The sequence below is a fragment of the Heterodontus francisci genome, chromosome X (genome assembly GCF_036365525.1).
Source record: "Heterodontus francisci isolate sHetFra1 chromosome X, sHetFra1.hap1, whole genome shotgun sequence".
Lineage (NCBI taxonomy): Eukaryota > Metazoa > Chordata > Chondrichthyes > Heterodontiformes > Heterodontidae > Heterodontus > Heterodontus francisci.
The window spans coordinates 8036524-8050540 of record NC_090421.1 but is presented as its reverse complement, the minus strand read 5'-3'; positions in this window follow the sequence as shown (position 1 = coordinate 8050540).

The window sequence follows — 14017 nt, the reverse complement described above, 5'->3', positions numbered from 1 at the left end:
TAATCCTCCCAACCCCACTGGAAACTTTCAACATTTGTGGTTTGCTCTGCAAAATATGACCACATTGAGTTAGAAACATGAACAAAACAGGTCCCATCCAAAAAGGACATAGCAGCTCACAGTGAATGTGTGTGCACGCGTGTGTTTATAACAATGCCATTGCATTCTTGTTTTGCCACCAGAACTTTCAAACAAGCACCAAGACGCAGTTTGGCTGGTGATGAGAAAGGCCCTCCCCCATCAGATCCTTCATGCACACCCGGAGTCTCACCACCTCCGCACGCTGTCCTTGAGGCAGCTGCGTTGGGGAAGAGACTGTCTGTCGTCCACCTCTTTCTGGGATGTGACTTTGCAAAGAAGGTCTGCAAAGCGATGCAGTGGTTTTCTTGAGGTTCATCCAGAGCAGCTCCGTAATACAGCTCTACGGGCTATCCCCAGTGTAAGACTCTGAGTATCAATGGCACGAAACGAACTTTGGATACCATTTCCACTTTATGTGGATACACCTTTATTAACTCACCGAGCAATAGTATATACTTATAACACCAGTTGCTTAGTAGACCCACATACAGGAGCTCATTCCCCGGTGGTCAGATCTGCTGAACAAATTCTTCCGCACGACTTCCTGTGACTGACCAGCTCACTCTTCCCGACTGCACCAACAATGTCCTTGTGAGCTGTGGCTTTATACCCCTTTCTGACCTTGGCCCCTTGACATATAAGGTAATGTCTTGAATTGGGTCATCCAATTGGGCTTCAGTGCCTTATCAATCCCACCCTGGCTATGCAAGACCACGTACATGTGGTCATATCCTGCTCTCAGCGAGAGGGGGGGTGGGTGGTCTTCTGTGTATACCACCCATGGATGTGATATCTGCATCTTGATAAGGCAAGAAGGAAACCATTCACACATATTTCAAAAGGCCATTGTCCATGAGAGTAGTTGTAGACAGGCTGGCTGATGTCGTAACAGCCCAGGCTACCATCAGTGGCACGTCCTGACTTATCCGCCTGTGCGTGTATGTGTGGGGGTCCTTGTTCAGTTACGTTGTCTTTTATTTTTAAAAAGTCCAATATGAGCCCCAGCGATGATGTCTTCGGTCAGAATTCTCTACCATTCGTCCCGACGTCCTTCACATCCACGTTTTTAGCACCCGGTGAGCCCCACACGCTGGTCCACATCACAACTGGTTACGTTTTACTTATGAATGGAAATGCAAAAGATATTAACAAATGCCTCACAGCATAACAAAAATACAAGAGATATCTAAATGCCTTGCACCAGGGACGCACATGGAGACAAACATCAACTGCTGCTGGAGGACCATCAACTCGGTGAAAGATGCCCTTTGGTTTGCCCGAAACTTGCTGGTCTTCCAGAGCAAAGAGTTGTCCACGACCGAGTGTTGCAGACTGGCACATTCCAAGGTCCAGGACTATGTGCTGAGGGACGCACTAAAGCTTGGGGCAGCCGCAGCAAAGGCTCAATGGGGAAAGACCACTGTGTAAGGTCCTCCCGCCATAGTGAACCGAGGGGCTGGAACCCATGTAAAACCTCTCGGGCTGTACACACCAGAGAATGTTTGACATGAAATGTAAATGTACATTTTAAATATAACCTGTAATTGAGGTTCCTCACTACACTTAGAGTGCCACATACAATAATGAAAGAAATTGAACTGTATTGCACTTTATGTAATTTCAAATTTGAACTGATGTATGTTTACAAATTTTGTGAATAAAGTACATATTTTGAGAAAAAAATTGTGTTCTTGTTTTGTGGCTACATCATAAAACTCAAAATACATTTATTACAAGGATATGCGAAAAAGTTCAGAAACATCAACACCCTGGAGGTCACCATTGACCAGAAACTGAACTGGACCGACCATATAAATACTGTGGCTACAGGAGCAGGTCAGAGACTGGGAATCCTGTGGTGAGTAACCCACCTCCTGACTCCCCAAAGCCTGTCCACCATTTACAAAGCACAAGTCAGGAGTGTGGTGGAATACTCTCCACTTGCCTGGATGGGTGCAGCTCCAACAACACTCAGGAAGCTCGACACCATCCAGGACAAAGCAGCCCGCTTGATCGGCACCCCATCCACCACCTTAAACATTGACGCCCTCTAGTGGCAGCAGTGTGTACCATCTACAAGATGCACTGCAGCAACTCACCAAGGCTCCTTTGACAGCACCTTCCAAACTCACAACGTCTACCACCCAGAAGGGCAGCAGACTCATGGGAACATCACCACCTGCAAGTTCCCCTCCAAGTCACACACCATCCTGACTTGGAACTATATCACCGTTCCTTCACTGTCACAGGGTCAAAATCCTGGAACTCCCTTCCTCACAGCACTGTGGGTGTACCTACCCCACATGGACTGCAGCGGTTCAAGAAGGCAGCTCACCACCACCTTCTCAAGGGCAATTAGTTTGTGATGGGGACCGAAGACAAAGGCTTCAGTCTTCCCAATATTTAGTTGACGGAAATTTCTGCTCGTCCAGTACTGGATGTCGGATAAGCAGTCTGATCATTTGGAGACAGTGGAGGAGTGGAGAGAATTGGGTGGTGCAGTACAGCTGAGTGTTATCAGCAACATGTGGAAACTGACGCTGTGCTTTCGGATGATGACACCAAGGGGCAGCATGTGGATGAGAAATTGGAGGGGGTCAAGGATAGATCCTTGGGGGACACCAGAGGGAATGGTGTGGGAGCAGGAAGAGAAGCCATTGCAAGTGATTCTCTGGCTACAATTGGGCAGATAAGAATGGAACCAGGTGAGAGCAGTCCCACCCAGCTGGATGATAGTGGAGAGGCCTTGGAGGAGGATGGTGGGGTCAACCATGACAAAGGATGAGGAGGGAAAGTTTACCTTTGTAAATATAGATACTTGGGGAGCGGGGTGCGGGGGGGGGGGGGGGGGGGGGGGGGGGATAATAGCGAGAATGCCCAGTGACAGAAACCTGAGGATGATATCTATAATTAAAAGATACATGCAGGTGATATCTGTAATTGATGGGGTTGATCTCTACTTGCACTAGTATCAGTGCAGTACCCAGCTATTCTGAGGACGTCCTGTAATTTTATATCTCCCTTTGTCTGATTTACCAGATACCCATTTAGTGGAGAGGTTAGGTGCCCGGGCTGCTCTGAGGTTGTTGCTAATATACCCTGCTGTCAGTAAGCTGCAGGAACTGCTCTGGGATATGGTCAGTCCTTCCTCTTCTTAACATGGCTCTGTTTGAGAAGCGATCAGTGGGGACTCATATTCGTATTTATTCCTGCGTTGTGCCATGTAGTATTATTTATGTACCATTAGATGACACTATTGTACTGTGCAACTGAAAGCAGAGGTTTTAGTGAAGTGTGCAATGCTACCAAACTCCTCCCGAAAGGGAGTAAAAATATTGCTTATCAATAGCATCACTCCACCTAGCAACCCAGCTTTTACGTGACCAAATCTTATCCCATTAATATGCAATTCAATGTGCCTTCCAAACAAAACTTAAATGGCTTAAATGTGGTTTGAATTTTCTAAAGCATCATTGACACTTGTTGAATGAGGTGTGACTATTTTATTTTCCAAATAAAGCCTCTGTTGTTTTATTATTCCAGAATAGATGATGCCAAGTAATTACCAAATGGAAGACATCTGTTAAAAAGCTCCTTATAGCACGCAATCAAAGTGGCAGTGTTAACACGCTCTCATTAATTATTAGTCAAATAATGAGTTGGCTTCTGTGTTGGTGTTTTCATCTCAAACAGAAACCATCCTTGGTAGATAATCCCATCAGCTGTATCCAAATGTGCTTTTGCATGACATTTCTGGGAGCATCATTTTTTGACTTGTTCCCCAGGTCAGTTGTTACAAGAACAGAGCCGTTACCATGGAAAGGTATTAGACAGAATAACATCCTGACCTTGCACGAGCCCGGAAGTAAATTATAACGAGGCACTTACAATAATGAAGTTTGGGACATGCTAAATAATTCAGTAATAAAAACAGAAAATGCTGGAAAATACAGGTGTGGCAGCATCAGTGGAGAGAGAAAGAGAGTTAACATTTTCGGTCAATGACCTTTCATCAGAACTGCCCTGACGAACTGGCCGTTATCCCATTGCTGTTTGTGGGAGTTTGCTGTGCACAAGTTGAATGCCATGTTTCCTACAGCACTTCAAAAAGAAACACCCTTGATTGGCTGTAAAGTGCTTTGGGATGTCCTGAGAGGCGCTGTATAAATGCAAGTTCTTTCTTTCAGTCAGAATGGATAAAGAACGGCCTCTATCTGGAGTTCTAAAAGTACGAGGCACTCGTGAGCCCTTTCTGCACAATCTAGACGGACCCTCTCCCCATCCCCATCCCCCTCCCCCTATCCCCATCCCCCTCCCCCTCCTCATCCTGAAAACTGCTCGAAGAAAAGTAGAAATGGAGAGCAACCACAAAGTAATCAGGATTTTTTTCCCCATTCGATTGGGTTCTTGTCGCTTCAAATCCAGCAACAGTCCAACCCTACGAAACTCCTCTCTATGCAGACAGTCGCCTCTCTATCTGCCTGATCACCCCCAAGAGGTGTTGTTAAATGACTCTGACTTGCCAGAAGCATGTGTTTCCAATGTATGCTTCACGTTACCAACCTGTCAATACATTCTGCTATGGGTGCCGTGACTGGTGGCTCCACAAATTTGTATCTCTGTATCCTTTTTGCTGAATAATGATATGAATATTTATATATTTCAAGTTGCCTTTCCCCGACAGTTATAAGGGTTTGAAGTGAAAATATTTTGTGACTGGCTTTGCCCTATCCCTCTGGCATGAATCCGTAGCATAAAACTGCAATACGTCAGCATGGATTGGCACTGAATTATTCATACTAAATTGGCAGTGCCAAGACAAATCCAGTGATCACTTTTCAGTGGTTCCATGGGTTTGTACTTTTCTGCGACAGCATCTCGGGGAAACCACAAGGCTAACCGATGTGGGAAGCAGAAATGATGCACTCGGGCAGTCGGGGGCTGCTCTTCTGAATGCAGTTCATCATTGAACAGGACGGATAGAGTAGAGTACCTGTTGGAACTGAGTGTCTCCCAGCTCTTTCGCCTGTATTGTGGAGAAACTGCTGCGCTCCAACCAACTTCTCAAATTGCTGTCCATTTTGTGTTTCACTATAAGTAACAAAATGAACATATTATATGGACAGAATGTATGATGTTATGAAGGAACTGAATTATATCTGTGTGCCCTGGTCCAACTACCTTCTGCCCTCTAACTTTGCCTCACTCGAAGACTACACTCCATTTTGACTCCCGATGTACAATTTGACCAGCTCCAAAGTAAACTTATGCTAAGAACTTGATACATGGAGTCATTTATGGTGCATCAACCGTCTGTTGGCATGTTCCTTTTCCCTTTGACGGCGGTTCTGTGTAATCCAGGGTCAATATTGTTCTGTTTGAGCCATTGTGAATTTAACATTAGCAAAGCAGCTTGATTGCCATTCAGTGTCTACTGAAATATTAATGCTCAATATGTTAAATATTTAAACCACAGGCTTGTGCCAAAATAACCTTTCTGTTTATCATCGATAGGCATTGTTAGTATTGGCAGCTTGTATTGTTACAGATCAAGGTATCTTGGATAGTACCCGAACTCAAATAACTTCTGGTCATGAATTAGACATTAATATGGATAACATTGTTTACTGCCCAAGTTTTATCCTGCCATTGTTTGCCTTGGTTCCATGTGTTCTCTGTTGAAGGGAGATATCTATGTGTTTATTGGAAGAGAAACTTGCACTTATGTAGTGCCTTTCATGACCACAGGATGTCTCAAAGCCCTTAGCAGCCAATGAAGTACTTTTTGAAGTGTTGTAATGTAGGAAACATGGCAGCCAATTTGCGCACAGCAAGATCCCGCAAACAGCAATATGGTAATGACCCGATCATCTGTTCTTGTGATGTTGATTGAGGGATAAATATTGGGCAGGACACCGGGGAGAACTCCCCCGCTCTTCTTCAACTAGTGCCATGGGGATCTTTTACATCCACCTGAGAGGGTAGATGGGACCTCGGTTTAATGTCTCATGGAAAAGACAGCATTTCTGACAATGCAGCACTCCCTCAGTGCTGCACTGGCACATCAGCCTAGATTTTTGTGCTCAGGTCCTGGAGTGGGACTTGACCCTGGAACCTTGTGATTTAGAGGGGAGAGCATTAACCCGCTGAGCCACAGCTGACACATTATGCACAAAATTGGTGCATTGCAGTCATCAGCAACTTACATTACTACCAAATCGCAGGGCGGTAAGAACAATGGTGGGAGACTGGAACGAAAAGGGCTTTTAGGAGATATTTGAAGGCATGCTGGGAGTTGAACAGGCCAAGAGATTTTAGGAAAGAAATCCAGAGGGCAGGGACAAAGCGACTGAAAGAATGAGCACCAGTGCTGGAGAGGAGGAAGAGAGAAGGAGCAGTAATCTATGAGTAATCTGGTGTGGGATATGTGCATTGCTATATGGCTGGAGGATGGAGCAAATCTGTGAGAGTTCATAAATTGTGGTCCTCGCAGATGGAGACAAGATAAAGAGGAAGCACAGAACAAAATCGCCCAGAAAACGTCCCTGTTATTGTCGGAGCGGTATTGGGAAGAGAGGGCACGAGAAGCAAAACAGAAAGTCAGTCAGTCACCAACTCCTTATCCTCCTAATACATTTGGAAATGACCAGTTGGCCATGCCATGCTATGCCAAGCTACACCATGCTGTGCCACACTGGGCCATGCCATGCCCCATTTTCCTAGACAATTGCTGCCAGTGAACGATGCCTCCCTCCACCTAATCTTGGGAAGAATATTGGGAATACATTTTGCTCCTCCGATATTGACATAGGTGAGCAAACTGCTTCCCTGGCTCCCTCCAAGTTAGTGGCTAATGTACCAACTGAGAGCTCCGTGTTCGGGTAAATTCTTGCGTTGAGCTGTGAGAATGTGTGCTTAAGCTTGCTGTGCTTATAATAAACTGTTTATTCAGCTAAAAGAGACTTATTGCCAGCAGCAGATTGGCAGGCTTTAGGCGTTGCCAAATGGGACACAGCTAAACGTGAGAATCTTTATTTGTGCAAACCCAAGCAATCTTAATGGAAACAATCAAACACAATAGTGACAGACCAGCCCTTGAATGAATGAACAAGGCGACTTAGGAAATCACTTTTTGGTTGGTTGACATTTCGAGTCGCTCCCTTGCAAAATATACCCAGCTTGCAGGAACTGACATGTTTCTTGACAGCAATTGAGAAATAGTTAGTGAATCCATTTTGTGCAAAAGAATCACTTATGTTGCTTTCATTCAAGTAGCTCGGTAGTTAAAATTTTACATTTAAAAAAGCCTGCAATGCAGCTGACAGGCAATATCTGTAGAATGTCAGCACATCTGTTAGGCTGCAGCTGTTGTCATATAAAATAGCCCTGGCCAGTTCTGATCTTATCGTGGCTTCATCTACATATTCGATTTTTTCTGCTCAAGTAAATACATAAGGTAGTTTCTGTTATGTTCTGATTCTTGTGCTGTGGAGTTTTTTTTGTGTCCGTGGTACGTTGAGCTAATACTGACCCAGAGTGATGGTCATGGAGTAGGTGATGCGTTTTAGTTAAGCTTGAAAAGCAAGATCACAGTGATGTGAGGTTAGGGAGATAAAGAAGGGAGGCTTCTGGATGGTGGAGCTCACCTGACAGTATCTTCATCCCGAGCAGCTCTGTAACACAGGAGTCTGTGCTCTACGGGCTGTTCCCAGGGACGCACACCGAGACAAACATCAACTGCTGCTGGAGGACTATCAATTCGGTGAAAGACGCCCTTTGGTCTGCCCGAAACTTGCTGGTCTTCCAGCGCAAAGAGTTGTCCACCACCGAATGTTGCAGACTGGCACATTCCAAGGTCCAGGACTACGTGCTGAGGGACGCACTAAAGCTTGGGGCAGCCGCAGCAAAGGCTCAATGGGGAAAGACCACAGTGTAAGGTCCTCCCGCCATAGTGAACCGAGAGGCTGGAACCTGTGTAAAACCCCTCGGGCATTATGCACCAAAATGTTTTTTACTATGTAATGCCAATGTACATTGCAGTTAAAATGGAATGGCAAGAATTGTGAGGCACTTCATGTTTTTCTGTATCGAAGAAATCTGGTCTCGATTGTACTTTCCGAAATGTGAACTTTGAACTGCTTTGTGATGTATTTTTGCAAATTTTTATGAATAAAGTATATTTTTGGGAAAAGAGAATCTGAGGTACAACATTCCCAGTACCACTCACCCTCTTCTGACCACTCTGTTTCGCAGGCATCAGCCAAGGACAGGCTTGGGTTCAGCTGTGATGCCCTCTGTGGCGGAATAGCTGGACAACGCCACCTCTAGGCTTACGCAAGAAGCAAGGGTGAGGTATCAGAGTGATGACGACACTGAAAGAACTGTACCCCAGCAGGAGACACCGCTTTTCAGAGAGGAGTGGAGCAAACTGGGGGAAATGTCATTTACATTCGGGATCAACACCCCCTCGTAATGTGTTGTATAGTTCATTCATGTTTTGCAGTTTTACAATAAAGGAATATTGGCGAGGCAGAGCGGGACAGTGTATCATAGAATAGTACGGCATAGAAGGAGGCCGTTTGGCCCATTGAGTCTGTGCCAGCTCTTATGAAGAGCAATCCAGTTAGTCCCACACCCCTGCTCTTTCCCCTGTATCCACCGCCCTATCAGGTAGTCCATTCCAAACCTTGACCACTCGATCCAAAAGGTTTTTCCTCAAGTGGCCACTTGTTCTTTGGTTGATCACCTTAAATCAGTGCCCTTTGGTTATCGAGCCTTTTCCACCAGCCTGACAGCTGTAATATATATATTTACATTACAAAAAGCTCCCTGCCTGTGTAATGCGAAATGGGTTGCTAGGAAGTAATGTAAAGGGAAGCCCCTTCTTCCCCTCTCAAACGGACTCGACTGAGATCAGGAAATCCCTCTTAGGAAGGCTCATATCAGAGGCCTGAGGTCTGGCCCCATTATCCAATGGCGTTCTTCCTTGTTGCATTGTTGCCATGCCTGCCAAACATCACTCTAAAGCCTGTGCTCAGCGAATGTGCATGACTGGTCTGTAAGGTGAAACTTTCGCTGGTTTTCTGTCCCTCCCGCCCCTGAGGACTCACTGAGCCTCCAGTAGGCCCCACCTCATGAGTACAGGCCAGATTGCAAACTCAGCCTGGGGACAGCTGCAGAAAGGATTCCCTGACGCTGCATATTTGAGAACAGGGCCACACCCACCCCAGTTCCTCCTTTGACCTCTTGTGAATGAAGTGGCTGTGACTTGGATTAAAAAATTGGAATGGCTCACCTGGTAAGTGGAGAGCCAGTGTGATACTGAGCGAGCGGGAGGTCTCGGGTTTGATCCCTGGTCTGCGACGTGTGAGCTGCTCTCAAATGCAGTGTTCCTGTCGGGCCCTGAGCTCCTTCATTTCACATTGTGGTGCTGATCTCTGACCTGCATTTGGCACAATCCCACTGTTCACATCCTGCATTGCTGTGTTTTCCGAGGGATGCCGCCGGAGATATTGGAATAGTCACGGATTGTGCCTTGATTTTGTGACTGGGGGGGACCATCACAGGCTTGGCTTGCCAACCCTCCAGGATTGCCCTGGCCACTCCAGGATGGAAGCTTAATATCCTGGAGAAATAGGGGCGTTAAAATACAATCTATGAACACTTTTTATTTACTAATTATAAAAATTTTGGAGATGGGGGAATAACGGGAGTTAGTAGATCATGTAAAGACAGCTCCAGGAATGCATCCAACCAAAGTTGGCAACCCTAAATCGCAGCCCAACCCTGATCCCGTCTTCACCCAACCTCCACACAGGTGCATTCTTGCAGCAAGATAGCGATCAGGAGCAAAATCCACGATTGTTTTCCCCCTTTTCCTAACCCTAGGAGTGGCTGCAGTCAGGTGTTCGTCTCCAACTGCAGCCACGATCGAGTTCAGTCAAAGGCTGGGGATTGACACTGCGGCCTCCTTAGGCCTTTTTCGGCCTGCATGGTTTTAGCACAGCACTAGACGGTGCACGTGCCCAGTGAACCACTGGAGGGAGCTAGATCCTGCATTCTACGATCTTACTTCAAAGCGGATTTGCAGTTGACAATGTAAATCCTTTATAATGATGCCCCTCGTCATGAAACCGTGCATTGCAGAGCCTCCCATACAGTGAAAAGCACGCTCCTTGTGGTCAGTGTGTGCTTAATGCAAGTCAGATGACCCTTAGGGTCGCCAACTTTGGTTCGATGTACTCCGGGGGGGGTGGGGGGGGGGAGTTTCATCACATGACCTACCGCCACCAACCTCTGCACTCCCGCCATTAGTCGCCTGACACGCCCTGAATCAATCACGGGGCTCATGCGCTAATGAGGCGATCGCGGAGGTGGTCCGGGGAACCAGCTTCCTTTGTTCAGACTTGCATAGTTTCACCTCTTCATTGATTAGATGTCTTTCTGCTTGTTCGTGCAGTGGCTTGCCCTGTCTGGCAGCTCTGAACTGAAAAGCAGAGAAGTTATGCTAAACTCGTGTAGAACCTTGGGTTAGACCACACTTGGAGTAAAAACAGAAAGTGCTGGAAATACGCAGTAGGTCAGACAGCATCTGTGGAGAGAGAAAAATAGAGTTAACATTTCAGGTCGGTGTCCTTTTGTCAGAACTCTGCACAGTTCTGGTCAACATATTATAAAAAGGACATAGATGTGCAAAATAGATTTATGAAGATGATACCAGAATGGGCGGCACAGTGGTTAGCACTGCAGCCTCACAGCTCCAGGAACCTGGGTTCAATTCTGGGTACTGCCTGTGCGGAGTTTGCAAGTTCTCCCTGTGTCTGCGTGGGTTTCCTCCCACCACCAAAGACTTGCAGGTTGATAGGTAAATTGGCCATTATAAATTGCCCCTAGTGTAGGGAGGTGGTAGGGAATATGGGATTATTGCAGGGTTAGTATAAATGGGTGGTTGTTGGTCGGCACAGACTCAGTGGGCCGAAGGGCCTGTTTCAGTGCTGTATCTCGAAATAAATAAATAAAAGAACTGAGGGGTTAAAATTGGACTCTTTTCTCGAGAAACGAGAAGATTGAGGGGAGGATCTTAAAGAACTCGATAAAGTACATGTAGAAAAAAGTTTTCCACTTGCGGGCGAGACCAAAACTAGGGGCCATAAATAGAGAATTATAAGATAGTCACTAATTAATTCCCAGAGAGTGATGAGAATGTGGAACTCACTACCACAGGGAGTGGTCAAGGTGAATAGTATCGATGCATTTAAGGGGAAGCTGGATAAACACATGACAGAGAAAGGAATAGAAAGATATGTTGATAGGGTGAGATGAAATGAGGTGGGTGGAGGTTCGTGTGGAGCTTAAACACTGGTGTGGATCTGTGGGGGGAAGCTCCCCTGACTGCCCAAATTTGACATGAATTAGAATAAAGTTAGCACCCTGAGAGAGAGCAGGGAATGGCTGCTGCAAACAATGATGCAGGAAATATTTAACTGAATTTGCAGTGTAGAGCGAGCTTTAGTCTCCATGGATACCATAACTAGGGTTCAATAAAATAGGGAAAATGGACAATGTTTCTCAATTCATTACAAAACCTCACGAAACAGGAAAGGAATTTACTCCCCTACCTCAGGTAATTCAGTGGAGAACTTAAACAGAGAGGAAATTAATCTTCTCTAATAACCGTGTTATACTTACATTTAAAAACAAAACATGGGGACGCAGTTGTGAACCTGTTTTTGGGTTAATGACCGACAAAAGAAAGGAAGACTTGCATTTATATAGCGTCCGTCACATCCTCCGGACATCCCAAAGCGCTTCACAGCCAATTTGAAGTGTAGTTACTGTTGTAACGTGGGAAGCATGGCAGCCAATTTGCGCACAGCAAGCTCCCACAAACAGCAATGTGATATTGACCAGATCATCTGTTGTGGTAATGTTGATTGAGGGATAATTATTGGCCAGGACACCGGGGAGAACTCCCCTGCTTTACTTTGAAATCGTGCCATGGGATCTTTTACATCCGCCTGAGAGGGGAGCTAGGGCCTGGATTTAACGTCTCATTCAAAAGACAGCACCTCTGACAGTGCAGCACTCGCTCAGTACTACACTGGAGTGTCAACCTTGATTTTTGTGCCCAAGTCTCCGGAACACATAGCTTTCTGACTCAGAGGCAAGAGTGTGCTCCCAACTGAAACATGGCAGACACTTTTCAGATGAAACATTCACCTGTCTTTTCTTTCCTCAGATGCTTGTGGGGTCTGCTATGTCTTTGTAACAATTCCTTTCTCGTTAACCAGCTCAATGCCGGAGGGAATTCAACTCATTCAAAGGCTGCCATTGCCAGATAAGGAACAGTTCAAATAAGCTTTGTTCCTGGAATAAGAAACAGTAGCCTGCTTTGGAAGGTGGGGTAGGAGCCCCTGGGGGAAGTATGCAATGCAGCCGAAATTCTGCTTGCTGTACAGTGAATGGTCAGGAAGATTTCCCTCTAGGTTTGATTCAAACTGTGGATGAAGTCGCTAAACCTGTTGCTGTGGATGTGATTGTCAACAGAAAGATGTCCTCATGATGTGTTGCTCCATATACAAAGGAAGCAGAGGGCTTATCAAATGATTGTACCCTGGTGACAATGATCGCTGCACTGCTATCGGAGATGAGCTGCGAGGAGCCAATGTTACACCCAGTGAAACACTGAGAGTTTCATTAAAGGTGGACATGTTTTGGAGCAGGCACAGTTAACCCAGGCTGAAACTCTACACTGTTTGACTACTTCCCAATTGCAAAGGTGTGCTTGCCTACCCTTACCTGGGGAAAGGGAGGAAAAGTCACTGAGAGAAAAAAACAAATGGACGGAAATGTTCTCCTTTCGAGCATTTGAGGGTTGAAAACTGTTGGTGCACAAATTTTGTGAACAGTTTTCTTGGAACAGCATTTCCTGCGTCGTTTCAAATCCAAAAGACAAGAATTCTGATTCATAAATTAGTGCTGCTGTTGAACAAAATGGCCAGTAGATGGCAATGTTGGCCAACAAACCAAGATGATGAGCAGCGACTGCTTTGTAATTGAGGTTGCTTTGTAATTTGCAGATGCAGCCATTCCCTTCAACTGATGATAGTCCTGCCATGCAGAACTGTACTTGTCTGGCACGTTTCCAGGTTTTACTGAAGGAAATGTAACAACATTGCCAATTTAGCTAAAAACTGCGAGATAGAGGGTTGTAATGTGCACCCTGCGGGTTTAAAAATGCAAGTTTCTGTCGTAGGGAAAGCAGCCCATTCTGTACATTTTAAATGACTTTAAAAACTGCCTGTATGTGCATTCCTTTCAAGCAGGTTGCCACAGGTTAAACCTGGGTGTGGTGGATAATCATCCGTTCCCATGGAAAGGACTTGAAACAGGTCAGATCACTTTTATGAATAGACTTAAAACCAGTGTGTCTCCAGCATGTTTGATTATAATTTTTTCAATGATAAAGTTCACTGTCTTTTAATCCTTGGTGAGTTCAAGCATGTCCTGCACCGACCGAGTGTTAATGCCAGAGTTAAAACCCATTATAAACTGGGCAATATTCAAGTGATATGCAAAAACGACTGATGGGAAAGGTCCCTCCAGCCTGTCCTGTACGGTTATGAGGCCTCATGTGACACAGTGAGGTTTGAGCCCAATGCTATTCTCAGATGGGATCTGCACACTTCCCAGCAAGGGGGTCACCAGATGGTGGTGAGAAGTGGGCACCCTTTCCCTGCCACCTCCAGCCCCTGTTCCAATGCCAGCCCGGCTGAAACTCGCTGACGAAACACAGGATGGGGATCGGATCTGGGATCTTGGTGTTGCATGTGGCTCAGTTAAAAGTGGTGCCATTGTCAATAGAGTGGTCGGGGAGTGACAGACCCCTGCCTTTGACCACAATGTGCATTTATATATAGTCCCTTTACTGTAAAAG